The following is a 27,417-nucleotide window of genomic DNA, read 5'->3' on the forward strand; positions in this document are numbered from 1 at the left end:
CATTTCAAGAGAGATGCTAGTATGTTTTGGAGAAACTTCCAAAGGTTAAAATAGTAGCCAGGATACACTCTGTATTAGCCAAATACTTCAAAGGAGATTATTGAGATTCTCTGAAGCTTATTCTGTGAGAGCAATCAAATATCCCATCCTACTGCATACACCAGAGTGACTAAAATGGGTATCATCCAGAAAAGAACAATTCCATTAAAATCTATCTTGTCCGTGTATATGCGTTAATATATGTGTGTATAGACATGTAGGTGTATGCAGATGACATTAGAAAGAGATAAGGAACTGTTAGCAGCACTGCTGCTTAAATTACCATGATGCAGGATTAGCAGAGCACATGTAACTCAGCAATTTGTTACACCTCATCTGCAAAATCAGGTATGCACTATTGAGTCATTTATAATTCATTTTTGGATCAGATTGTTGTCCAGCTTTCACTTACAAAGTACTGTGCTTCTGCTATTCTTTTTCAATTTTAGAATGGTATTATTTTGAAGACTAAGCATGAAATCTTATCTTTAAAATGGAGAGCTATATCCCAAAAAACTCTCAAGCAAACTCAGCAAGGACCAGGAAACCAGCTGAAGGTGCACTTCTGGTGCGCAGTTTTAGTCATCCTTGAAGTGATAAACAGGAGAATTATATACCAATACATAAATATTCTTAGAATGAATATGTAATTTATGCTTTTGTATTTGGTTTAATTAGGACAGTACATGATGTTAGTGAAGTCATTACTAGTATTCTGCATTTAGTCCTTGAATCAACACCTCAAAAAAATGTTTAAGACTAAAGAAAAGTTTCTATTTAGCCACAGTTGTCAAACTTCCCTCAGACAGGACCTGAAGAATTTTAACCTATCTGGTTAATCAAAAGAAAGCTAAGATTAAACTGTATACTCCGCAAATACCAGCAGACAATAACAGATTTCATACTATCCACAATGGGTTTTGGGTGGGATTCATACAGCCTATTATTCAAAAAGTCTGTAGTGTAAACATTAATCTGTGATCTCAAGTCCCTTTTTAGTGAATAAGCATTTTTAATAATGCAAGTATCAACAAATGGAGCATCTTACTGAGACATCTTTAAAAAAAACCCATGCATTTCAAATTAATGTCTGTATCAAGGAAAGGTTCTGTGGTCTGCAACTACCTAGTAATTGCTTTTGGGTCTTAAAATCTACAAGTAACAACTGCTTTGCATAATTATTGGAAGGTCCAGTAAGCACTATTTTGCAGAGTTAGTCTCTTTGTAATGAGAAATACACACTGTTCTTGATGCAGAGTGAAAAGTCACATATCAAAGATGTCAGAGTCCTGCAAGGCCATTTGGCACACTCTATTTTCATCCATACGAACCACTTTTTATTTACTTGGGAAAAATGGCAACACATAAAAGTGCATTAATGTCTTGCCTTGATTCAAATAGATTTCACCACACCCGTGATCAAAGTGCTTGACACAGACCCATCCCTCCTCAAGAAAAGGGGGTGGTGTTTGACCCCAGCATCAATACCAGCGGCTGGCTAAACAAATATCTGGATAATCTTCCTCCCACTGGCTCTGGCTAGGGAGTGCAGAGTGTTGACACATGAACAAGGAAAACATTCTGAGCACCTGCAAGTATTCTGCTCCTAATCTACAATAAATTATGCAGTTTACGCAAACAGTGCTTCTTCTGGGCAAAATACAGTTTAATTTTCTTTTGCAAATGAAGGGCTTCTGGATTATTTTAGGAACTTGTATACACCATCTCTGTTACTTCAGTTACTGTGTTTCCTCCAAGGCTACTGGCTTTTGTGACCCACTCTACCAAAGACTTCTCTGGACACCCCCAATTCAGAAATATCTATGTCTGATGGCCAGTATTTGCTGCTGGTTTGATAATGATTGTACTCACTGCATTGCAATAGCTACATATGTGCTTCAATACTGCCCTACCAAAGTCAAAGGATTTTGTCACCAGTGGCAGTAGCACTTGGGAGGTTCCTGTCAGTAACACACCAGTCACATTTTAACCCCAAGCGGGTGCAAAAGTACTCAGGCATGTTAAGAAGCTGCAGCAGTAGCTACACTGAAGCACGCATGTAGCTGCAAACACAAATTTTAAAAAAATTAAATGTTGAAGGCACACAGTCCTACCTATTTCACAAGAAAAGTAGTTGAAGACAGAAATACAGTTGATTCAGGCAATCTTAGCTGGACATACTTCATCTTTTCGCAGTCCCTACTGTGTCAAACACCTGAGTAAATTATAACCCTAAACAGAATTTTCTCAACAGAAAAATGGCAAGATAAATTACCTGGCCTGTTGCAGTGTATCATTGTATCAATCAATAACTCCATTTCTGCAAATATAAAGCAGTTTTATAAGATACTACTGTGCACAGTGCTATTGAAAAAAAAAAAATCCTTTGGTGTGGATACAAAAATGCTGCTAGCAAGGATTTTCTTGCTATTTTCTAAGCCCATGAGAGACTTTTCTCTCTCACAGAAGAGGCAGCGGAGTTCGGTAAACAATGAAACACCTGCAGCCTTGAACAGTCTTGTTTATAGTATAGTACAAAAACATTTTGACAATGGATGTTTTAGGATTTTAGCCAATCACCCCCAAGGGGTGGCTGATCCTTGTCCAATTAGACTATGAAGAAAAAGTCTATAAAAGAGTTTGTAAAATAATTAAATAAATCAATCTTGCTGCACAATTCCTGCCTGCTGATCTTCTCTCCTCCTCCCTAAGGGGGCGGACATGGTGATATACCCTAGGGCATTTTTTAATACTTTGGTTTTTCTTTAAACACAAAAATCTCAAAAGCGCAATTAACTGCACTGTTGGGAAAACTGGTGCATATCCAAAACAGCTCACAGGTGAAGATCTTTTATCAAGAGCAAAATGCTGTAATTTAAATTTCTGCCAGTCTGCTACACAAGAGGAGCAGACCACTCCACCCATACAAGGATAAGAATGTGGAGCAGCAGGAGCTGAAGCAGTTGAGCAATTCATCTCTCTTGAGAGGAGTAAGATATGACTGCACTCTGTACTGGCTGGCACAAACTCTTGAACAACAATCTACTATGCGGAAAACAGATTGGCCTTTATACTTTGCTTAGCCCTTTACCAAGAGCATCTTAAAATACTTCAGTAATTTGAAAATGCCTCCAGTATAAAAGGCAGATGCATAGTTATAGAAATTAATGTATAATAAGCAGAATCTATCCTATGAAGGCCTTTCCAGGGAAATGATTATTGGAACTGACTGTGGTCATTTGAAAATATCCAAAAGGAATTCTGCAAGATTGTTGGCAAGTATTTAGTTGGAAGTAACAGTTATATCCAGACAGAGCTAATCTTTCATTCTTAGAGGCATTGCAATGAGGAAGACTGCACTGCTTCACAGAAATATATGAATTATATATGAAACTATATATGAAACGCACTATTTTTGAATATCTGGATATTTAATTAGCTCATTGCATACCTCAAAGAGCTTTCTAGATGAGATGCTACAGTTTATGCAATAATTAACGCACCTCCATTACTCCTGCTGAATACTTGAAAAATTACATACTTGCATCTCAATCTTCTCTTCAAATACATGAGAGTCATCGTGCTCGGTCTTATCACAGAATCATGTCTATGAGTCAGACAGTGAGAGAGGCACACAACAGGCACCTTGTGCCACTTTCCTGCAGCCTTGGCCTCAGTGCTGAGTTCTAGCAGAGAGTGCTCCTCTGTGGCAGCTCACCATGGCTCAGCATCTCTCTCAGACCTGAAGAAAACACAAATGACTGGCAGATCCTACAAACGCTGGCTAATCCCATAAGGTCACCCCAGGACAAGGTCAGAGAGTAACAGGGAGGCTGCAGTGTTGGGTTCCAGCTGTGCCACCCTACCCCCAGCCTCTCTGTCATTTTACATGACAGGCACTGTCTAAAGATGGTGATCAGAGCTATATGCTTAGCATGTGACCTGCTCCCTCTCTGCATCCCAGGAACTCAGGAGAGAGCTGTGCAGGAGACTGGTGGCTTACTCCCAGCTGCCTCCTTCCCTGGGGAAAAGTACTGAATTACATTACTCCTGACCTGCAGCTCAGCGCAGCTGCACAGACCCACAGCACTACCTGATGAGCTTGCAGGCAGGTGCCCTCTGCCAGCAGGAGATTAAGCAATACTATCTGCCACTGCAGGGAAGTGCTCACTCCTGCACTTACACCTCCCACACCTCTGTAAGGACCTTTGTCCTTTATTTTGCTTTTTTTGTTCCCAGCCAAAGAATAAAAGTAATATTCATCTTTACTGATGACAGAAATAAATTAGAAACAGCAGGAGATTGTGGCCATTTTGAATGAAGACAAAAAGCATCAGGTATATCCAGCTGCTCCTGGGATCACGAGTTCATTCATACAGAACAGTAAGCAGTTCTTTAATAAGAGAGCAACAGTATGTACCATGCCAGTTATGGGTTTATTGGTAAGGAAAGTATAACATGTACTTGGAAAACTGAGTGTGAAGAACAATGCAACAAAGGTGGATAAACTCTTTCTCAAACAGAAAAGGAGTCTGAACAATTTCATGGATCTCTTCTCAGGTATGGCACAGGTTTCAGGAATGAAATATCTGTCTCATAAATATTTGTCCCACAGAAAAAAGATGTCCTTGTAAGCACAGAGGGCAGAACTCCTATGAACATCTACTTGCAGCAGTGTGCATTGCTGCAAGTTTGAGAAACACACCACAAGGCCAACTATTGGCTCCCACAGATCTGGCTGGTAAGAAGCTTCACTTGTATGTAAATCATACTAAGAGCCTAAGCACAACTGTGTAAGGACTGGAACTAATACAGTGCAGTATGATGCCATACTCATAATCCAAATGGAAAGGCATAGCCAAACTTCCAGAACTCTGAGCAGACAACCAGAATCACAAATAACTATTAATAAGCTGCACTTACATCTTTGTTAATGTAGAAACCAGTTTTATAGAATGTAAATAAAAACAGCTTAATGGAAGAATTAGCTCTCTCCAGAAATTATGTGATAAATCAAGGTCCAAAGACTGAAATCATGCCACAAATGTATGCCATTTCAGTAGCATTGAACAGTCATGTCATATTATATGTTTATATTAATGACACAGTATATAATCTATATACTGTCATATAGACAAAAACTCACGTCATTGTAATTTAGAAATGGAAAAAAGATCCAGATAAATATTTGACTCTGTAAGAACAAATTAAACAGTAAAACTGGAGATTTTTGTGCTATTTGTCAGAGAATTTAGCTAAGGATGACTAAAAACTTTAATCTCATCCACATTAATTTGTTTGTTAAATTACAATTAACTGAAGCAGTATGTGAAACAGAAATTCAAGGAGATATTTCACAAAAAACCCCAAACTTCAATGAATATGAAGAATTACTGTCATTTGCTTATATTATACAGATCCCTTGGATCCAGTCCTACAGAAACATTCAACAAAACAGCTTGTCAATATGTCAAAGACACCAAGGTTCAGTCTCTCAGAAAGATTACTTTAAAATTGTATGTAAAAGCTGAAAAAATAAAAGTTACCAACCTCTAATAAGGTAGACTCTGTTTCACTGCAGATCCAGAGGCAATTATCTAGAATTGAATAAAAACAGGGTTCAGTTGTTTGCTCAATCCTCAGTTTTTCAGTTACCAATTGTTAGAATTTGTTATGAATATTTTCCTAATGTTCTCATACAATCAGATGTTTCCCAGATGTTTCCAGCATTCATAGATATGTGGGTTTCCAGTTAGCCACTTTTTTGTATAAAGATAGGACATAGCCATAAAATTCTACTAAAATTAAACCTTAAAAACGGAGTAAATTTGTATGGTTTTATTTTTCCTGATTACACAAGAAGCTATTATAGACTGCCTTTACAAATTGGCTTGGGTGCAGATTTAGGTACTTTTCCAAGTTATTAGTACCTTATCAGAAAAACTTGATCCTAGAGCTCTCTCCTGCAGTAAATTACACTGAGATGCCTGCTCCAACACAGGCTGGTATACAATCACCAAACTCCTTATTTCTGTAACACATAATTCCTCCCTCTGTGGTATCTCTTCTGACCCCTCCTTACCTTTGTTTCCATCCATCAAATTTTGGCAAGCCCTTCCAGAAAAAAACCCACAAACAGTACACAACTTTGGGCATAACTTCTTTGTCCCAACTCTTTTCTGATTCATAGCTGTAGATGCTGTCAAACTACCTCCAAATCTCAACTGCTTCTCTTAGCAGTTTGGGAGTGACAGCCACTATACATCTTGATCAGTGGATCAAAGGTAGGAACTACACTACAGTGGCACTACTTGCAATTTTTAAACGCTTACGAGATCTACAGCAACCCCAACCATCATATAATACAGAGTACTCACTTCAGAAATTGGCTACATAAAATGAACAGAAATTAACAGATTTCCAGCTCACTCCTACCTCTGTTGTATTTCCTTTCGGAACTGTAGTTCACCCATATTATAAATAGGATTTTTTATTTGTGCTAATAGCCAAAAGGTTAATGATTTAAGTATGTGAGATATGGAATTTTTCTAGACATATAAAGTCCAGTTGCTAATTCTATGGGTGACATAAAAAATCCAAGCAGTCACGCTCCAAAGCTCTATCACTCCGTAGGTAGCTTAGTCAAGGTGTGCTTGTTACTCTGTTTCTCTTGTACTCTGACTTACTGTACTACTTTTCACTGTGCTGAGAGAAGAAGATGATGACTGTACTTTCAGGCTCATCCCTTCTCCCTATTTATAAGTTAGTGTACATGTTAAGACACCCGGGCTTAATCCTTCTGCTGCTGCTGACATGGGCAGAATATCAGAGTATTTCCCATCTATAAAATTTCTATTATTTCTACCTCATTGTAAACTACAGCTGAGATTATGTGGACAAAAATAATTTTAATAATTTTAACTACTCTTACAGAGCCACAGATACAAAAAGACTCATTTTGCCATGCCTAAGGTTTATTCTCCATTCACTACCTTGCTGAGTACATATTTGCACGGTCAGAAGTCTTAGTAACTCTGAAAACTGGTTTTCAAGAAAGACATTTATCTCAAGTAGGAAGTTCTTGGAGGAACAAGTTACTTAGTGCACCATCAGAATAATGCAATATATTCTGTCATTCCTTCATCTCTAAATAAAAGGTTTATATGATTGCTTCATACTTGATTAGTTGGGTTGGAAAATAAATTAAAACAGAAAAAATCCAACATCAAAGTTTGAATGGTTTTCTGAAATGGCAAGCATTTGAAGAATGTCAATTTCTTATTAGAGCTCTCTAGGCTAACTATGTATTTTTCTAAAGCAAAGGCTTGAGAACTATTTACTACCATATTCAGTGAAACTTCCTAACACTACTAAGCAATAGTCTTTCTATAATTTTCTATATATTACATTCTATCATCCTTTTATTTTACACCAAACTCTGCACTTGTTGTTAAAAGATTTACATTCATTTATTTCAACTGAGGCTTATGACTGCTGTGCAATGTAAGAAGAAAAAAAAGGTTACAGAAATCACCAGCAAATTTAGTCCTCACGGCTCAGCAGCTCCCCAATTGCCAGGGCACAGCAGAGGGAAGGAGATGCTCCAGCAAGATTCACTCCTCATGACTAAATAAGCCATCTTCCACAGAAAACTCTGGGAACCATCAAGCCCTACTCTTCTTCCATATTTATGCAACAGCACAGGAAGTCTCACTATTTCTATCTATTGGTACCCGAATTGAGCCACTGAGCAAGCTGGGAAAGTGATGGTATTCATTTTACAAGGACTCACAATATTGCATCAGGTGTCATGAAAATATGATTTGATAATTTTAGCTCATAACATAATGAAGACAGGCAGATTTTTTTTCTTTTCAGTTTTACCCCCTTTTACCATTCATAGTAGATTGTAGTGATTTGCACAAATCTCTGTACATGAAAATTTATAGAAAAATACACAGAATTTTAGAACATCTTCACTTCTTCAGCCTCAATCACACTGTGAAGCAAGAGAGCGGTGATGGATAAAGATTACTGCTGAACTCAATAATGCCTAAGCAATCATAAGGAGACCTTGAAAACACCACTTTCAGACTTTGCTAATCAGAAGAACCCATCAGTTCAGCACCAGGCACTGGCTGTGCACAGCAATGGTAAAAAAAGCCATTATAATTAACCTCCACTCAGAGAAAAGCCCTTTTGTAGTATTTTTCATATATATGAATCCATTGTGGAGGACACTATAGGAGGAGTATGTCATGCAAAACATCATCCATGGACAAGAAACACAGGGAAAATAAGAACTTTACCAAGCTGAAAGATGATTACTTTGTTTGTATCAGAAAGATACTTGTATCTCTATGATCTACTTAAGAATGACTTCTGGCTGGGAATACAGTACACAGAATCCTTCATAAATAAAAAACATGCATTGTTTTTGTGCATGTCAAGGAGCTTAGATATTCCAAGTTTCAAAGATACACAAAGCTGTTGCCTATCTAGAGACATTAAGGTTCAATTGAAAAATCAGTATGCTAGTTTGTCACACTAAAAAAATGATCTTGGTACCAATCATTAGACAAAGCATTTCTAAAGGTATAAATTGCATTAAAATTTCAGTTCTGACTCGGAACAGTAAGGACTTCTGATATTTTTCTAGTATCTTAGTCAAACTGTAAGTGATAATTTGCTACCCTTCCATAAAGTCTTCCTCTGCAATTTCACCTAATCCTTTTAAGTACCTCTTTTCTTCTTCCCACACATACGGCCTTTCCTACATGTCCTTCACATACCAAATAAAAAAAAAAAAAAAAAAAAAGCTTGAAAACTGGACAAAGATTATGTAGCTTAGCTCTTTCTTAGCTCTTTCTGGGACTATTGTAGAAGTCACACCAGTCTTCCTTAAACTCAGATGTTAACCTAACTCACCTCAAATGCTGAAAGCCAGGCTTAGATTCACCTGAAAAACAGGTGCATTCACAGGAAGGTATGCAATTTTTACTAGTGTAAAAAATTTCCAATCACAGAATTATCTACAACCCTAGAAAAACCCCCAAAGCGTAGCGCAACGCTGACACAGGAAAATATCAAAGGCATGAGCCAGAAAATATAAGTCACAGTGTAAAGGAGTGAGTCAGGTAAAATCATTTTTAGCAGCAGTAAACAGAAGAAAAAGTAAGATGTGGAACTAGGAATCAATTAAGAAAGTGCAAGCAAGCCAGCTGTGCTAGAAAACTTGTAAAAATGTCTCTAAGTGGATTTATGAGAAAGCAGTAGGGGACCCCCCCCCCATTAACATGCCACTCATCCTTGCACCAGTGTGCAATTGACTCATCATAACCTCACTCATCTGCCCCTCCAGTTGTCCTTGAGAAGTATTGACACCACCAGGCTGCAGACTCAAAGGATGCTGAAAGGGTGAGCGTACACCAGGGAACAGAACACATACTAGAAAGTCTGTGTAATAACTGTATCAGTAACTGTAGCGAGTTGGACTGACATAACAGCTGTATTTTGATTAGAAAGTTAAGACTATAGCTAAAGATAAACCCTTAGCTCCTCACATCACTCACCACTCCCTCTGTCCCTGTAACAGAGGCACAGCCCCTGCAGTCCCAGGCTGTGCACCAGAGCCCTGCTTGCCTTCAGCAGAGCTGCTGCAAAAGGTATCAAAAAACACAGGTCCAGCTGCCACCATCAAGTTACAATGAGGTTAAGCAATTTTTAAAATTGCTTTAAATTTTAAAATTGCTTTGGTTAATCACAGCAAGATCTCATCATGGCTGGCTGCAGGCTGTTCCATTCAATATTGAGGTCTGCAAACAGGGGCAACTAGATCTGTGAGCAGTAGAGATCCAAGGTCTCGCCCTTCTACAGACAAGCCCATTGCAAACCCAGGCTGTAAACAAGTCAACAGTGCGAAAGAGAACACTGTCAGTGTGCTAAGGGCCTCTGCAGTGCTTGCTCCCTGTTTATTCTGATTTTAAGCCGACTTAAGCTGAAGCTTAAGTCACTGCTTTCGCAAGGAATTAAAATTGAGTATTATAAGTTATGCATTCATACTGGAGATGTATCACAAAGCATGGAGACAGATATGGCTCCTGCCTGGGAAATTACAAAGGCTCTTGTCCTGAAAAAATTTACATATCAGGAACTTTATTCACATAAGTAATCATGCAGGACCAAGACCTTATTTAATCTTTTTCAGAAACTGAGCCTATACAAACAGCACACAGATGCTGCCTCCACTTTCAATAGCAAGTCATTCATTTTATATCATCATTCTACCACTAATTTATCTGTAGTGTTGCTAAGAGGATTTCCAACATATTAAAGTATTATTGAAATAATATAAACTATTTGCATTTGAAAAGTATATTGTCTATTCCAAACAACACAGCAGGAGATCGCCTCCATGTATTAAGAAATCTCTAAACTAATCACTTTAAGGCAATGATATTACCTATTGGAGAATATGAATTTCTGTTCAAAACCTTCTTCATGCAAGACAGAAATGGATTTTGGCAAGGTCAAAAATATCTGTCTGTGGCAAGCTAAGTGTAAGTATGAATTTCTGTTGCTATAAATAGAAAAAGAGGTTAAAAAAAAAAAGAAAAACAAAGAAGCTTGCTTTTTTACAAAGACACAAAGTTTCTTTTTTTGATTAAACCACCCTTTGTTCTAGAGAATCTTCAAGCTGGTTTTGTTAGTATTACTCCAGAAAACATGTGATAACATAAAGTTCAGTTACGTAAGTTACCATCTTACCACATACTACAGCACTAGAAAACACTAAAAGTCTTTTTGCAACGTCCTCTGGGTGTGAGATGTCGTATTCCAAATGTCTTAGCAGAGAACAAGTTAGAACCACTCTAAACTGCAAGCCCCCTCATTTCTATACTATTTTAATGCTGAAGAAACATCAGAAAACAACAAAAATCATCTATTTCATAGCTACCCTCACCACTTACATACCATTTATTGACATTTGGGCAATTAAATTATTTTCTCTAAAAATATGGGAATATTTAAATGGTAACCAATATGGAATCAGTAGATTTTATTCTAGAGTCAACATCAAGAAATTCCCTTTGTGCTATTTATTGTTAAGTGGTATTTTCAAGCTCTGACTTTGCTGACATTCCTGTACCTTTAAATTGCCAGTTCATTGAAGGACAAAATTAGATTATTAGTTATTGGATTTCAGTGATCTAATGAGCATGTTTGGACACCCATAGATTTTGCTTATACATTGTATTTTGACCATTAGATGCGTAAGATTTTGTGAGGTGTTCCTGCTCTAGCATGTGCTGATTATGGCTGGGATAGTTAATTTTCTGCACAGTAGCTGGTGTGGAGCTGTGTTTTGGAATTGTGCTGGAAACAGTTCTGATAACACAGGGATATTTCAGCTGTTGCCAAACAGAGTTTACACAGAGTCAAGGCCTTTTCTGCTTCTCACCTACCCCCACCATTGACGACGCTGGGGGTGCACATGGAGGGGACACAGCCAGGACATCTGACCCCAACTGACCACAGGAATATCCCATTCCATGTGGTGTTGTGCTCAGCATATAAAAAGCTGGGGAAAAAAGAACGAAGAGGAGGATGCTTGGAGTGATGGTGTTTATCTGCCCAAGTCACTGTTACCTGTGATGGAGCTCTGCTTTCCTGGGGATGGCTGAACACCTGCCTGCCCAGGGGAAGTGGTGAATGAATCCCTTGTTTCGCCTTGCTTGCATGCACAGCTTCTGCTTTACCCATTAACTGCCCTGACCTCAGCCCACAAGTTTTCTTACTTATACTCTTCTGATTCTATGCCCCTCATCCTACCAGGCTGCCGGTGCTTGGTGGCCTGCAGGGGTTAAACCATGACATAGCTCTTACCTGGGTTGGGTCCCAACCACAGATGACTCAGACTCCTGTGAACAAGCTTCATTCACACAGAAGCAGTAACAGCCAGACAAGTGAGATCTCTCTGTGCACTAGGTCATCATAAGGGTACATTTATAAAGAATTAGGTGGTATTTCAGTGAGGCACCAGTATTTCAGCTTAGGGAGGTATCTCCAGTATTTAATACCAAGGATGTTCTTCACCATTGACCAGAGCAACTACCAGCCCAGTTAAGGCTAGATACGAAAAGTGTTTTCCTATTTCACACAAAGCATAACAGGAAGTAGAAAAAATCACCTTTACTGACTCCCTCATTTTCATGTATTGTATTGATGCCATGATGACTTTTTGCCCTTTCTTTTTACCTCTTTTATATACCTTTTTATAGTTTTTGTATTCTTCGTGTTTTTTAGCCTGCAGTCTTAGACTTATTTGTTAAGCTAAGAGACTAAACATCTTAGAAGCCTCATAGTTAGGGATCAGAAAGCCCCAGACCCCAAGGTCCTCTCCAGAACACAATTTGTAAACTAAGATAGAACCATCCAGGGGGAGGTTCCTTGGGGAGGGGGGCTCACTCGAGCCTCTCACTGGGGAATCTTTGACAGATGTGCTAATTAGTAAGACCTATAATGTTATACCCTATCTATCGTGTGTGTGCATTGCAGGGTCCATTTCAGTGCACTTGACCTGGACGTGTGCACCTAAGGATCCTTAAAATAAATACCGAGGCAAAACCCCTTTTTCCATTCTAATCATGTTTGATTCTTGATTTTAAGACCAGGAAAAGGCATCAGTATCACTACTGTATTTGCTCTGCAAGATAATGGGAGAGTTTGAAAAAATAGCTGCAACAGAAGCATTTACTGAAACCAAAAGCATCAAATCAAAAAGGTTTGCCAGAGTGAACCAAGCTCAAATAATTCATCAAGGCCCTCCAAATTTAGGGTTGTCAAAGATCTGTAATGTATTTCTCCTAGTACATGAAAGGAAAATCATCTTTTACCCTCGAGAATAATGTTAGCAAAGTGCATTCAACCAGCTCAGGCTGAGTTATGCTAACAACCCTGTTCACCTCTGGACATGGAGACCTTCAATCCATCACTGTAGAATTTGATAAAAATGTTCCGAGAACTGCCAAAAGGTTCATATTTAATTATCACTGGAATCAATAGGAAGAAATATTGCAGAAAATTACATGTTCTACATCATTTAAGTTTCCTGATTCCTGACTTCTGGGCTTCAGAGGCAGCCTGCATTACCTTCTAAACCCTAATTCATCTGGTTTAGAAAGAGTAATTAATTTTTACTCCACAGAACATAAAACTGTCACTACTTCAAAGTATGTTCCACAGGCCTGGATTTACTGGGAAGAGCAAGGAGTTGCATCTGCCCTTGTTTCTATCATGCAGAACACCAATTAAACAAATGATCCAATTCTTCATTACAGGCTTTTCAGCTGGTTAGTGCATGCTTAAGAACTAAAAAGAGATCTGAATCTAGCTCTGCTTATGAAATGAGAAAGGACATTGTATCAGCTCCTTGGAACAACCAAACAATTTTTAGTAGGAGTTGGAGAAGCATTGCCTTAAACTTTCTGTCAGGTAGCAGGATCCTAAATAACTTACTGAGTCAAAGTACTCAAATTGGAAAACAAAAGCACTAATAATTCTGCAATGTCCTTAAGGTACTAATTTGTTTGCCTGACAAAATCAGATATGATATTCAAAATACTACTACCACAAGTATCTAGCCTCAGGAATAAACATACTAGTGCTTAAATTGTATGCAATAAAATAACCTAAAAAAAAGTAAATTAAGTATTTGGGTATTAGTTTTTATTTATTGTGCATGGCACTGAACAGAGCTGCTAAAAGCATAATAAATTAAAAGCACTTCATTTTTATTTGTGAAATACTGTTAAGATATTTTTATTAAGAAAAGGTACCTGTGTACAAGACACAATAAAGTATACTTCTAACTGTACTAGCAAGAAAATATCCTCTTTTATATCTGACTTGTGTTTCCATCTTGCTTAACAATTCACCTATGCATACTAAACCAGAAAATACTCAGCAAATTTTCTTTGCACTTATTTAAATACTCATAGAGCAACATAAGTTGCTGCATGAGCAGATGACTGAAGAAGCCTTAGATACATGAATCCTGCAGCTTCTCTTGCCTCAGTAAGAATTCCAGCTCCTCTTGCCCTGCAGAATGATACACTATCCCTACAACTGATCTCCACACTCTGTAAATTTCCCTCCAAGTGTCCCCACAACCTGCCATATATCTTGCTTAAGAAGAAGGTGTAGCAGGTGTGTGTGCTTCCAGCACAACAGGTAACCACGAGGTAACACTCGTCCTTACTGAGGTCAGTTGCCATTATTTAGGGAAATTGCATCCTTCCTCAAGCTTGAATTAGAAATCACACAGGTACAAAAGTTACCAGAGAAACACCAGTGAGTGCACAGTACAATCATCTATGTCTCATTTCCTTAAAAACAGGCTAAACAATATGCAGGCCCTCGTTTTTTCATTAAATGTTTCTCTGGAAAACTAGATATTGATGAAAGCCATAGCATGTCATGGGCTTTTCTGCCATTCTACTGATGTAAATCTCACGTTTATACATAGCCAGGGTAAATCAGCTTCTCTTGTGTTAAAACTTTTTCCCTTTTTTTAACTTCTCTGAAATTATTAAATTAATGAAAGTATTACTTTATGTAAAATTACTTCATTGAGAAATGAACTATATCATCAAGTCCTGTCAAATGGACTACCATATCTAAATTTCAGATATTAACTCTAGTCAGATACTGATCATTTGGATCATTTTCTATTTCTACAATTAATAAAAAACAGATTTCTCCACTAGCAAAAATAAATAAAGCACTGAATTTTAGGATTTTGGATGACATCACTGACAGGGAAGAAAACTAAGATAAGCTCTCAGGGATATAGATGGGCCCATGTAATGAAAAATTAGATTAGGATTGCTAGGAAAGCACTGTGAAAGCTTTCCTGATCATGTACGTTACGTCAGATCACAGAGTCCAGATAGAGTGGGGCTCTGTTATCTGTAGCATGTCACACAGCACAACGTGGCTCAGCCTGTGGGATGCTTTCACCTAGCCTGTGGGGCTTTTTTACCTGGTCCAGAAGATGCAAATCAGCCGTTTGAACAGTAAACACAGCTCCAACAGTCATGTTTCTCCTGTGCTTGCAAATGGGACCACACTGCATAGCTGCTGCATGCTCTGTCAGTGCATGAGGTGACAGGAGGTGAGGTGCTTCCTCCTATCCACACACGGACTGCTGTAACTCCATTGCTGCAGCTGCCAGTGAGTTATGAAACTTGGATCCAGCACAGCCTGATCCATTTCAAAGTGCAGGGCTCAGTCCCCCCAGATTTCACAGTCAGAGGAAACCAGGACAGGCAAATGACAGGTGGGAAGGAATGAAGACACAGAGTAGTGCAGTAACTTGCTTGTGTGCTTACACATAAAATGTCTACTATTCTGATAATAAGTGGGTATTTTCTAGCCCATGTATCATGAAACATTAAGAAAATTCTTACAAAGAATTACAATTAAAGAATATGTAGCTTCTAGTTTGCTCTCATACCTCACAAGGGAGATACTCTGTGACTGCTTTCAGAAACAAGCTAATGAATTATACCAATTAACCACAATTACTTACCAGTCTGGGTTTGTCCTCTGTTTCATCTGTTTGACTTTGCTGACAGCCATTAACAGCCATTACTTTGCTCACAGCATCATGACTGCCCACCTGAGATACAAAAGCCCCTTTGAACCCCAGAGAACTCCCTGATCATTATCAGGTTAAGAAAATAGTATTTACCCTTGCTTTGCTTTCCATCCCTTTGCCTCTTAGTAAGGATAAGGGAATAAAAAATACAAGGAACAAGCAGTAAATCACTATTGAATATTAATTTCTGATAAAAAAAGGCCCACATCCAAAAAAACTTTATGCTTATGTCAGAAGAACAGAGAGAAAACAAACAAGTCAACAGTGTGGCCCCCGTTTAAGAGAGGACACATTTGCAGCTCTGGCCCATCCTGAGAGTCATGATACTCACTACCACGATGGACTGAGTGACTCCTGCAGCATGGGCCAAGAAAGGAGCTCTCCCAGACTGTTCTTCACCTCCACCTTAGGAGAACATCAGACCGAGTAAATGCATCTCCTCTTCTGCAGAAGAAATTGTTAAGACAGTTCCTTTTACTGCACCAATTCCCTCCTACCTCTGAGGTGATCAGATCTTACTGATTCTCCTTGACACACAGGAAACTAAATCCTTTGCCCCTATTTCAGTCTTTGCTACAGATATTCAAATGCTTTTCTATTGCTCTAACAAGTCTTGAAAAGTCTTCCAGTGCTTATATCTCATTAAGAGTAAGAATTAGGAAAAATAAATGTTGATTTCATTATGTGATGCTATGTTTATGTTACAAGGTTCTCTCTTACTTTTGTAGTTATTTCTAGAAAGCCTGTGCCAATAGATAAATCACTTCTTCCAACTGGGCTCGGATAAGACTTTGTAAAATAATAGCCAAATTCTGCTCTGACTGAAATCACTGTTAAAACTTTCACTGATCAAACTGGATACAACACCCTATAATAACTGTACGATCTCAACAATATCGACACCGTCCTAGGTTTCCCTTTAAAATATGAACTTAGACAAGGTCATTCATGGTTGCATATTACAAAAGTACTTCAAGAACAGATGTGCACTGCTTAGGAAACTCTTGCTCTCTCACGCACGGTGCTTTGAACCTTGCCCTCCCCGACACAGTCCCTTGAAAGCAGGGAGCATATGTTTGTATAAACCAAAGATGATGAATTAGATGATGTGCAAAATCTAGATTTGATTTATTGTTTGCTTTTGTCGTCTCAGATGTATGTTTATATATCAAGGCTAAGCTTCAAAATCAAAGATTATGTTAGACAAAACAACTTTAAAGGAAGTTCTAATCTGCCATTTAACACCACTAAAAGACAAACTTATCTCTGTTACACCCCTGTCAAACTTAAATTCTGTTTGTGTCAATGCTGAGTTGTGCCTCACAACTGGCTGAACCATACCTTGCTGAACCTTCATCCCTCCTGTAAGCTTTGGCCTGGTCTGACTGGATGGCTTGTGAAATCTGGCTACACTGTACAAGATAGAAGGCTAAAAGCCAAAAACAGCATTAGAAAAGAACATTATCAATGTTCCAGATATTAATGGACTTTGAAACATGGGGTTTTTTCCCAAAAACTAAGTGAATTTCTTCAATCTGTTATGAAACATTATTCACACTGGGACTGCTTTACACAACTGACTACTGAAGACTTCTCCACGTCCAGGTTACCATTTTTTATTGCAAGTGGGAACTGGCTCCTCCAATCTATTTCAGATCTCTCATTACTAGGTTAGAAATTAATTTCTCATGTTTTGTTTACATTGCAATTCTCAAAAATAACTAACATAATGGGAAATAAAAAGGCACAAATTTTGAAATGTTTTCCAATTGGAGAATGAGTTTTGGGATGTAACAACTTTTTGAGTCAGCAAATGAAAGCTTTTGAAGGGGATTTATCCTGTATTTTACACATTCACTAGGAGGGAAGTGGAGGAGGGGTGAAGGAAGATAAACCACAAAAGAGGATGATGAGGACTTTATGTGGATGGGAATTTCTGAAGATCAAAATGGTTTACAAAATATTAAGGAAGTGCCTGCTACGGGAAAAACACGGCAAGATCTGCACAGATGGTTAACGTTTTTTTGCTTACTTGTTTTTAGGACCAGTCGTTTAAGAAATGCTTTTCAGTTTCTTTCCTGGTCTACTTCCCATAATTATATATTTTTGATTGAAAACTCCCAAAAAAAACTTGTTTCCATTTGCCTGAGTGGTCCAATCTGCTTGTTCTTTTATTGTTTTTATTTTATTAAGGAAGTCTTAACAATCAAACTGAGCAGAACATGTTCTTCTCAAATTTAATTTCGGCTGTGCTTTTTCTTTTTCATAGCTTGGAGAATGAGGGAGGGAAATAACTGGCCAACTTCTGTGTCTATCCACTATGGTTTTTAGAGAACCCTGACCAGAAACTCATTTTGCTTGACCATGGTGTTCCCTAGCACTCAAACTACATTTCTGAAATTCACATAAATAACTGCCAAGAAAGCTACATCTGGTAGAAAACAAATAGGAGAAAAACTTGCCACAATTCAGATGGACACGGTTTCATTGCTAAAAGTACAGCAAAATCAAACTACAAAGACTTTTATTAGATTTTTTTTTTTCACAGTTAAGTCTGTTCAAATAAATAAGGTTCTAGGACAGCTGAGAACCACCAAAAAATATGGCAAGGGACTAAAACGCTACATTCAGTTTAAGTGACATATCACAAAATTTGGAGCTCAGCTCTGTATATGCAATGTCATTCAAGAAAAGTATCAACGTTTCATGAACTCTCATTCTCTTACAGTTAGAATCCTGTTGTCATTGGCCCTGCAACTTCAGCATCCTTAAATTTCATCTTTCAAAACCAAAGGTATTTCAAAATTATGGTTTTACTTTCAGATAAGGAAATCTGCTAAGTAGCCTGTTATCTGCGTAGGAAACTGGTACTCCAAACTTAGATATTTTAGCTTTGTTTTGATACTAGGTGAGCTCAAATAGCAGATGAGATATTCCAGGCAGTCTACTGCCTAAAACTGTAAAAGAGCTGCTTTTGTATAGTTCTACTCAACTCTTGCCTAAAGCCATCACCTTTGGCTTCTTGACCCAAAACTCACTCTGCCCCAAATGAGAACTTCTTGTGTTTATCATGAGTGATTTGGAATTGATAAAGGACAATATCTGAAATCAACTTCTAAAGTTACTCTACTCCCAAAAAATTATTTATTCCTTTATCTCACTGCTTATACCAAGGACTGTCTTGAAAATCTCCCGATTATAATGGTAGAAGGGAGTTGAACCATACTGCACTTTTGACAGATCCAACTAAATGTCTGAAAGCATCCATGAACACTGAGGAATAATATAAAGCTTTGTAGCAGTGTCTTTTTGGATGCTCTAAATACAGAGTGTTTAACTATGCAGAGTGTTTAACTAGCTTAGCTGCCAATCTGAACCTTCATAGAATTGTATATAAAGTGTCCTGTGTTTTATAGAAATTTATAAAAATTGCTCTTACGGACTTCCCCAATACATGCTAAATTATTTCTTTTAATTGCAATTTCTTGGCCATCCAAGAGATGCCTAACAGTCCGCATTTTAACTCCTCCCACAGTTTAAATATAGACAAGTAGAACTGTTTCTGCTCAAAGAATTTTAATTAGAATCCTCAGAATCTGAATTAAATAAAAACTAAAACCTACTTTTCCTCAGTGAAAAGAGAATCAGAAGGTAAGGCAGATAAGCCTTGGTTAGACATATTTCAGTATTTATTTCCATTTGTCAACCCAAACACCTATTGGAAAAGCATCCATGTTTTTTTGTTTTGTTTTACTTCTGCTGCTATTTACTTTGCAAGAAAAATTTTCCACTATGGGCAACAAAAGCCTTTTACTGTATCTTCCAACTGAAGGACAGAAAACTATTGTATTTTTCTCAGTTACTAACCCTGAGCCTTTCCCTAAATATTTTCCAGAAATAATAAGGGAAGCTATTTCTTTTCTGAGTTAAAGTAGAAACAATGCCAATATAAAATCAGTAAAAATTGCCTGTAACTGTAACTTCTACCCTACAGCTCCTCACTTTCATATCAATTTGTGGTATGTTTGGCTGTACGTTTTGTTTGTGTTGTGCAGGCCTTTGAAATAAACTGGTTGGTGTAGCATCCCTGAATGCCAAGTGGAGAAAGCAGATCCTAGGAGGAAGCTCACCAGTACTTTTCAACAGCATTTTTATTAAAGGAGCAGTAATGTCTCCTATCACCTTGTAACGTCTTTTAATGCAAAGGAAAAAACAGATGCTTACTTGTCACTAGAGACTGAGAATGTAATTTTCCTTCAGTATTTTCTACAAAAATGATTGCTCTACATCTTCTTTGACTGCTTCATCAGTTTGCAGATTGCTGAAGGAAAGATTCCTATTTTAGGCCACACATTACATTGCAAAAAACCCCCATGAATGCAGGGAATAAATAGTAACAAGAATACAGTCAGCACAGAACAACATTAATTGTTAAAAGGAGCAGTCAATGTTCTAAATAATAATGCACTATCCATCTCTGAATTTTGACAGACAAGAGTTGACAAATGCTGAAGTTTCATTTAGTTTTTTGTTCAACAGCTGTTTTTCCAGCACCATCCCCAGTTGAAGAACTTTATCACAAATCCCAGATTTCAGCAGATGTTGAGGGCACAGTATCTCCCCTCACACAGAGACTTTTATTCACACAGAAGCTCAATAATTCAATAAAAACTTGAGTGTGCAGTACATTAACTAATACGAATGAACTTAGGACATGGGAAGAACAGCTTATAAAGGCCCTGGGCAGTTACCACATTTCTAAATCCTTTCTAGCATGTGGAGAGGAAGAAGGACTAATGACACCAGGAGGTGCAGCTTTGCATGGAAGTGCAGCAGAAACTGTACAGGACGCTGTGCCCCAGAGTGCAGGTGCCTCGCCAGAGGGAGGATAACATTGACTTTTGCTGACATTGGCAGCCAGCCAGTTCTCCAACACAGGGAGACACACACATGGCGCCAAGTCCCAAAATATGCTCAACATAGACACAGGGATGCTGAATCCCGCTTGAGGGATTAAAGTCCTTCTTTCTCCACTCCCTTTTCACATCAAAGTGGGGTCAAATTCTTTCGTTTCTGAACTATTTCTGATTGCTCTCTAGAGCAGCAAGTGCTACTCCAGGCCTCGTACAGTTATCCTGTGCTTCAGCTACCACGAGTTTTTTCATAGCAGGCTATTGACAACATTGCCCAAATTAGCCCTGACAAAATATACATTACACACACCAATAGGCTGAATTGCAGGGCTGGTTCTGGCAGCTGTATGACAGTTCTATTACAGCACAACTACACCCGAACTTATAGGAATGAAAATGTGAACAAGAAAGATGTATTTTTCCCCCACTGATATAAAATACTTTGAAATTACATGATGAAAATAATGCTCAGCTCCTCGTTGTCACTGCAAATGAATGCATTCATAAAAATGAAATCCACTGGACCATGCTGTCATTTTTTTCAAAGCACAACAAGTTTGAGAGAGGCAAGAAAGATAGAAAGAATCATCAGCTTATTGCACTTCAGACCATCAGTTTCTCACCTACAGTGAACAGTGCAACCTGGTGGAATTCACAGGCTGGTCATGGCTCCAGGATTAACCATCATATGCTGTTTAATAGCAAAAACAATGTAGGCAATTTGTTTGTGTACATATTTTCATTCTGAAAAGAAGAAGATTTATTTACACAATTTTTGGTTTTATTTTCCTTTCCCTAAGATAAAGGAAACCTACATAGCTTAAAAAAGCCAAGCTATGAGTTAACATCTGTCTTTTTTTTCCCCGTATTTTCAATTAAATCTCCAATGTACAACTCATCTGAAGAAATTCCTTGTAATGAGATTATACATAATAAAAATGTGACAGTTATCAGACATTTCTGCTAAAAAAGACCCTAGTGAAGGGGGACAAGATAGAACACATCAGATCTGCATCACTTGTTATTTATTATTAAGTTTTTACTTCTCATTGTTCACTAAATTAAATATTATACTTTATATTCCAACAACATAATCTAAAAACAGTACCTTGACAGTTTGGTTATAAAAGGGGTAGTTTTTTTTTTTAAAAAAAAAGGACAGCGAATAGAATTTGTAAGAAGACTAATGAAGAAATGCTTTCCAAGGAGCAACAACGTTTTGTTACGCTCCTTACAAAAGCATAATCTTTTTAAACTAACTTATTTTATTGTATCTGTTATAACATAAAGCTTTCTACAAGGCTCCAGTATCTTGTGTCACTGTGTCTAGAGAACAGCATCCTACTTGTAAGAGGTACATAGAGATCTCATGCAATGTAGTAGCTTCCACTGAAACCAAGATGCCTCCAAGAATGCACTGTTGCACACTACCTGCACTAGTTACATATAATTATACACCTGGGGTGGTCTGCTGAAGCCAGAACATTGAAAAGGGGCACAGGATGCACTTTGTACATTGTTAAGGTGCACAAGATACACTAAGCATCATAAATGCTGAAGAATGATTAGCCACTGTCAACTGAATTTGTGGATTCTGAAAAACCATGGGAAAATGTCTGGTTTGCCCAATTTAACAAAAAATTTTTGATTTTTTTTTCCCAGCCCTGTTCAGCATTAAAGTCCATCCGCCAGGACTGTGAGGATGGGATGGAAATCATAGCCAGTACTTTTTGTTTTCACCATGGCCAGAATAAGCTGTGGTGCAATCACAGGGTAAAATGGGCTACAAGATTTTGTTAGAAAAGGATTGCTGACAACCACTGCATATGGTAACAAACATTTGTTTACACAAGAATATATATATCTCTTTAATATATTATGCCTAATACACTCACACTCATCTTTAGGACACATACTGCTGACAGAGTTGTCAGAACAGTCACTTGTGGAAAATACTTGTATCTTATTGAACTTAGCAGTGCAAAAGTGGTCTTTTAAAAAGGAAATTGCTGACCTATTTGATATTACAACAGGTATATAATGCAGTTGAAAATGCCTGTTTTATTTTACATCTTCAAGGCAGACTTCTGAAATGTATTTCTCTCCTGCCTGCTTACACACTCATTCTTGATATTTGTACTTATCTTCCATATTCCCAGCTGTATTTATTCAAATTGTATCTCTAGAAATGAGTAGTTCTGGTCTTTGTTGATGACGTAATAATTGAACACTGGAATCAGTGCACTCTTTTAGAAATATGTGTCTTTCAATTCCTTGTGCAGAATGCACACTTTAAGGACAAGAAAAATGACCTGTATGTGATTAATTTTGTATTGTGTTGAACAATAATAAAGTAGCAGAAAAGAAAGGCAGCATAACTCAAGAGTGCTTTTACAACTATTTCTTCTGTGGTACAAGCACCATTTTATCTAGATTCCGTGGTCCTCCAGTGTCCAGTTTAATTCTTGTCCCCAAAATTTATTTTCTCTCCCTTTCTTTTTATACATTCATGGTATATGTCATCTCCTTAGGATGCACAGTACTGTCTGTGGGAAGACTTGGCATCAAATTTGCCAACTCACACCCTTCTTCCTCATCCCAGCCCCTTCAACCTCCGCTGCCACCATTCATGTACTGTAAGACCAGTAGGGCAGGGATCATTCTCACATCTCTTGCCATGGTGCCTACAGCAGTTACTACAGCATGTAGTTCAGATGGCTGATAAATCACTTAGCACAGTATCCAAGTTCCTGTATCACACTACAACAGAAAAGCACGGTCATGCCACCCAGATTGGTATGTGCACTAAACAGACTGCCTAACACAGGCTGCCTAACTCAACTGCTCCTTCGTACATGAACCAGGACCCAGCAGTGTCTCAGGAGTAAATAAAAATGCTTCTCCACAGTTACCACAGATCTGTGAGTGTCTATCTCAGCACAGAGTATACAGACACAATAGCTCAAACCCACAGCACCCTGCCAAGGTAACCTAGGTACAGTTTCTCCTAGGGGTTGATCTTGATTTACCTGGACAGTGTAACTAGTATCTCATGGTGTCTGTCAGACAGATGACTGTCACAAGGTCATCTCTGAACAGTAGTTTACACCCTCATCCTGATGGGCATCTAGTCAGTATACACAGATTATAACCACACAATGTACTTTTAAATTTTAACTTGGTCTTCAAGTAAGGAATAATCAGCACATACCTTATTTGTCATAAATTATTATTTTTACTTACATACACAGGAAGTGATTTACCTAGAAAAGGAACTGAACTAAACTAACAGCCTGAAGTTACATACCAAGACAGCAGTGCAAGTGGCAACAGTACCATTTATGTATTCACAGCCTACTTTCCTCATCACCAGGTAACTCTTACAATGGCACTTATGTCCCACAGTGACTAGCAAAGCCCTAAGGTGAGCCAGATATATTACAAGAATTATATTAAAATATTCTTGATGTTGGTTTTATAAAAATAAAAATAATAAATTATGCCAAACCAAAAGTGAAGAATCTCTCTTAGTGAGAAAGGTTATTTTTATCAACTTAAGCGTCTCAGGATTGGGACCACTTCCATTTTTCTGCCTTCTCATATGACATCATGATGATGGTTTTATTATTTAGATCCATCATTTGTTTGTTTTCAGTGATTTCTATTGCATTTAAAAAAAAACCCAGCTCATTTAAATACCATATATGGCATTGTTTTCAGAATACCATTTACTACAGTTATGTCTTAAAATGGACAGTATTTCTCTCACTGTAAGACAAGCTACATTTTCCACATAGAAAGTTTGGCCTATATTTGGTGTTTCACTCTTCCTGAGTGCACTGGAGAATGGGTTGGAAGCATGAGAAACCAAAAAACCAGGGCAAACAAACATGTTGGTGTGCATTTCTTAAACTATCCTCTTCGTTTAAAAGTAAATAGATGTTAAGTCCTTGAACAAGGCTAACACACACACACAGAGAAAGATTCAAAATAGGCAAGAAAAAATTGGACTATGCAGACTGCAAATGTAAATGACACCATGCTATCTCACACAGCGTTAACATATGAAACAAAAATGAAAAGAGAAATATGGGAAGAAAAATAAGAAAAATGAGTCAAATTATACACAGCAGCCCAGACAGCTGTATGAATCTTGTAAATGTACTGCTGTAGTATTTGAATTGCATGCAGCATTCACATGATATTTCTATAGTCAACATACTGAAGACTATGTTTTCAAAAGGAAAAAACCCTATAGGCTGCATGATAATCAGGAATCACTAAACCTGAAATACTAAACCTCAGAATACATACACACACACACGCAATTGTATACCATCAAATTCATTTCCATTTTTGCAGTGTATATTTTCTTTCTATATGAGACTTTAAAAGTCGTATTTGGTTACTGGCTGCCAGAAGAAAAGCAAGTGAAGCATTCCTTAAGCTCTTTGGGAATTCGTATCTCACACCTTTTTTTCAGTCCTGTTTCGATCTTCCCTATGTGGCTGGAGTATTTGATTGTTTACTGGTCTTGGCTGTCACAAATGCCAGGGTCTGGAACATGACTTGCAGCCAAACATACTCCTTGACAACACCTGTATGCATAAAGCTCAATGATTTGTCTTGAAAAAAAACTGAGATCCTCTTCAATATTAATGTGGTGCTAAAGTTCTTTACAATAACCTCTTTATTGGAGACCTCAGGGAGGTCTAAGTAGTAATTTCTGATGAAAAGGTACCATGACCAGAAATTTTTCTTTATTTTTCCAGATACCAACAGCCTTTCATTCAGGAGGTTTTCCTTTGTAACTAATGGTGCAGTCATTTCTTTGGTGACAACTGAGTGGCACACAACCAACGCTGGAATTACCAGCTTTTACTTAACAGTGTCAAAAATGGCTGCTGACCAGCAGATTCTACGGCTCCCTGGGGCAGCTTTTTCTAAATAAAAGTGGACTATCTCTGTTCTACCTAAAAGTGGACTACCTCTGTTTCTCTTATGAATCAGGGAAGAAGGTAGGGTCTTGAAGTTTCCCCTGGCATCTCTAGGCCCCCATTTCCAGCGCTGTGATCACAGCTGGGGCAGATCTAGCTGGCAGTGACGGCGCCAAGCATTTTGAAGCCAGGTGTTTTTCCAGTCTCAAACACTGACTCCTACACTTCTGGGGCATCTGTTCTGTTTTGATACCAACCCAAAATCTGTGGCTAAATAAAAGGCAAGAATATTAAACCATGGAGCTGACTCCCAAGAAAGAAATAGTAAAGTAAAAGAACTTTTCTCTTTGGTCTTGAGAGACTGATAAAATCCCATCGTAAATCTGAAACAGAACCATATCTTTACTGTGCAAAAAGAATTGGTCAGCAATATAAAAACAGGACAGCAAAACAGTAATTTTTTCTCCATTATGGGAATTGTATAACCCAAAATAAACAGCTTCCTATCCACCAGCTAAATGTAAGAGTTATTTTCAAGGCTGACAACTTCCTGCTCTAGTTATGCAATTTAGAAGTCTGAAGTATTTATATTATTAAAATCCAGCACGTGGTAGAGATCTGGTTTTGTCTGAACAGGTCCAAGGCACAGACTATACCAAGATGATTTTTTTTTCTGCCAAAAATGGAAAAATGTTACTTTACTGAATTTCTAGCTAGGAATTGTTTTATTTAAAATAACAACTCAGATAGTACTGTAAGGACCAGTTTTATAGTAAGACAAATTAAATTTAAGAGTTGTGAATTTAAAACCACTTATTTCTTATTTTATCTGATCTGCCTTGGTCATCTGTTATTCTTCTTATGTTTCTGTGTACTTTTTCCCTGCATGTACAGTATTTATTTTCAAACCAAAATACTCTTAACAAAATTAAGGAAACAGCATATTTTAACTGAACTATTTAAGTGTAGATTGGCTAGATAAGGATATAAGCAGAGTGACACATTTTTGCAACCTTCTCCATATTTTAGTGGGAGTTTTTTATTACAAAAAAATCCCACAGAATTGTAGCATTGCTGTTCTATAGAAAATGTAAGAGTGAAGTTAGTTTTTTGCAATGGAAGTTTAAACTACTGTTGTATCAGGAATCACTATAGCTTTATTATTTAGTTGTCTGCATGCTCCCATCAAATTTCTGTCAAACCTCCTTTTTTCCAAATTTGACTGTGTTAGTAGCAACTTTGGAGAGATGGAGAGAGTCAAGAGTGGTGGTAAATTTCTTCACTTCCTCATCTAGTCTGCTGCCTAATCTCACTGCATATAGAGAACTCATCCTTATTTTCTACAGTTCACAAAAAGAAGGAAAACTGTAACTCCAGCACAAAACATCTGTGTTTTGCTTTTTGTATGCTCAAGCAAGTTATTAAAACTTGTGTAAGATTAAATGTCAATGCTTTCATGGTTAATTGACATACATTATCTAATGTTTATTTCTGTAATTTCATTTTGCTGTATTCCCTTCTCATTTTGCATTCTGAAGGAGAGAAGGGCAGTTTTTCAGCTGACCTAATGAAAACACTGCCATGACAAATGAGAAATCAACCTGTGTGCAGTGGAGTCTGGCTGAAGAGAATGCTAATTTTCTGCCTCAATACTGCCTTCAAAGAGATTATTCAAGGCTCCCTCTGACATGGAACACAGTGACCAGCCAGCAAATGCTAGAGATGAAAATAACCTTTATCTGTTTTAACAAAAAGGTGAACTAAAAAACCAGTCAGTCTTACCCTCAATGTTTACTACTAGCCATGGACGAAGTGACTTTATTTAGTGCTTATTCAGTAACTTTCATTGATAGGGTTGTTACTCTAG

At 37.8% G+C, this 27,417-nt stretch overlaps 1 protein-coding gene across 1 annotated transcript in view; it reads right to left on the reverse strand.

Annotated features, from left to right (window-relative positions):
- The window catches only part of CNTN1 (contactin 1), a 228,115-nt gene that overhangs the window by 155,263 nt on the left and 45,435 nt on the right, over positions 1-27,417 (reverse strand). The window contains exon 2 of the mRNA XM_032105945.1: positions 5,590-5,636. The gene's annotated coding sequence lies outside the window, so the exon portion shown is untranslated. The remainder of the gene's footprint in view (positions 1-5,589; positions 5,637-27,417) is intronic.

This window comes from Corvus moneduloides, chromosome 4, assembly GCF_009650955.1.
Source record: "Corvus moneduloides isolate bCorMon1 chromosome 4, bCorMon1.pri, whole genome shotgun sequence".
Classification (NCBI taxonomy): domain Eukaryota; kingdom Metazoa; phylum Chordata; class Aves; order Passeriformes; family Corvidae; genus Corvus; species Corvus moneduloides.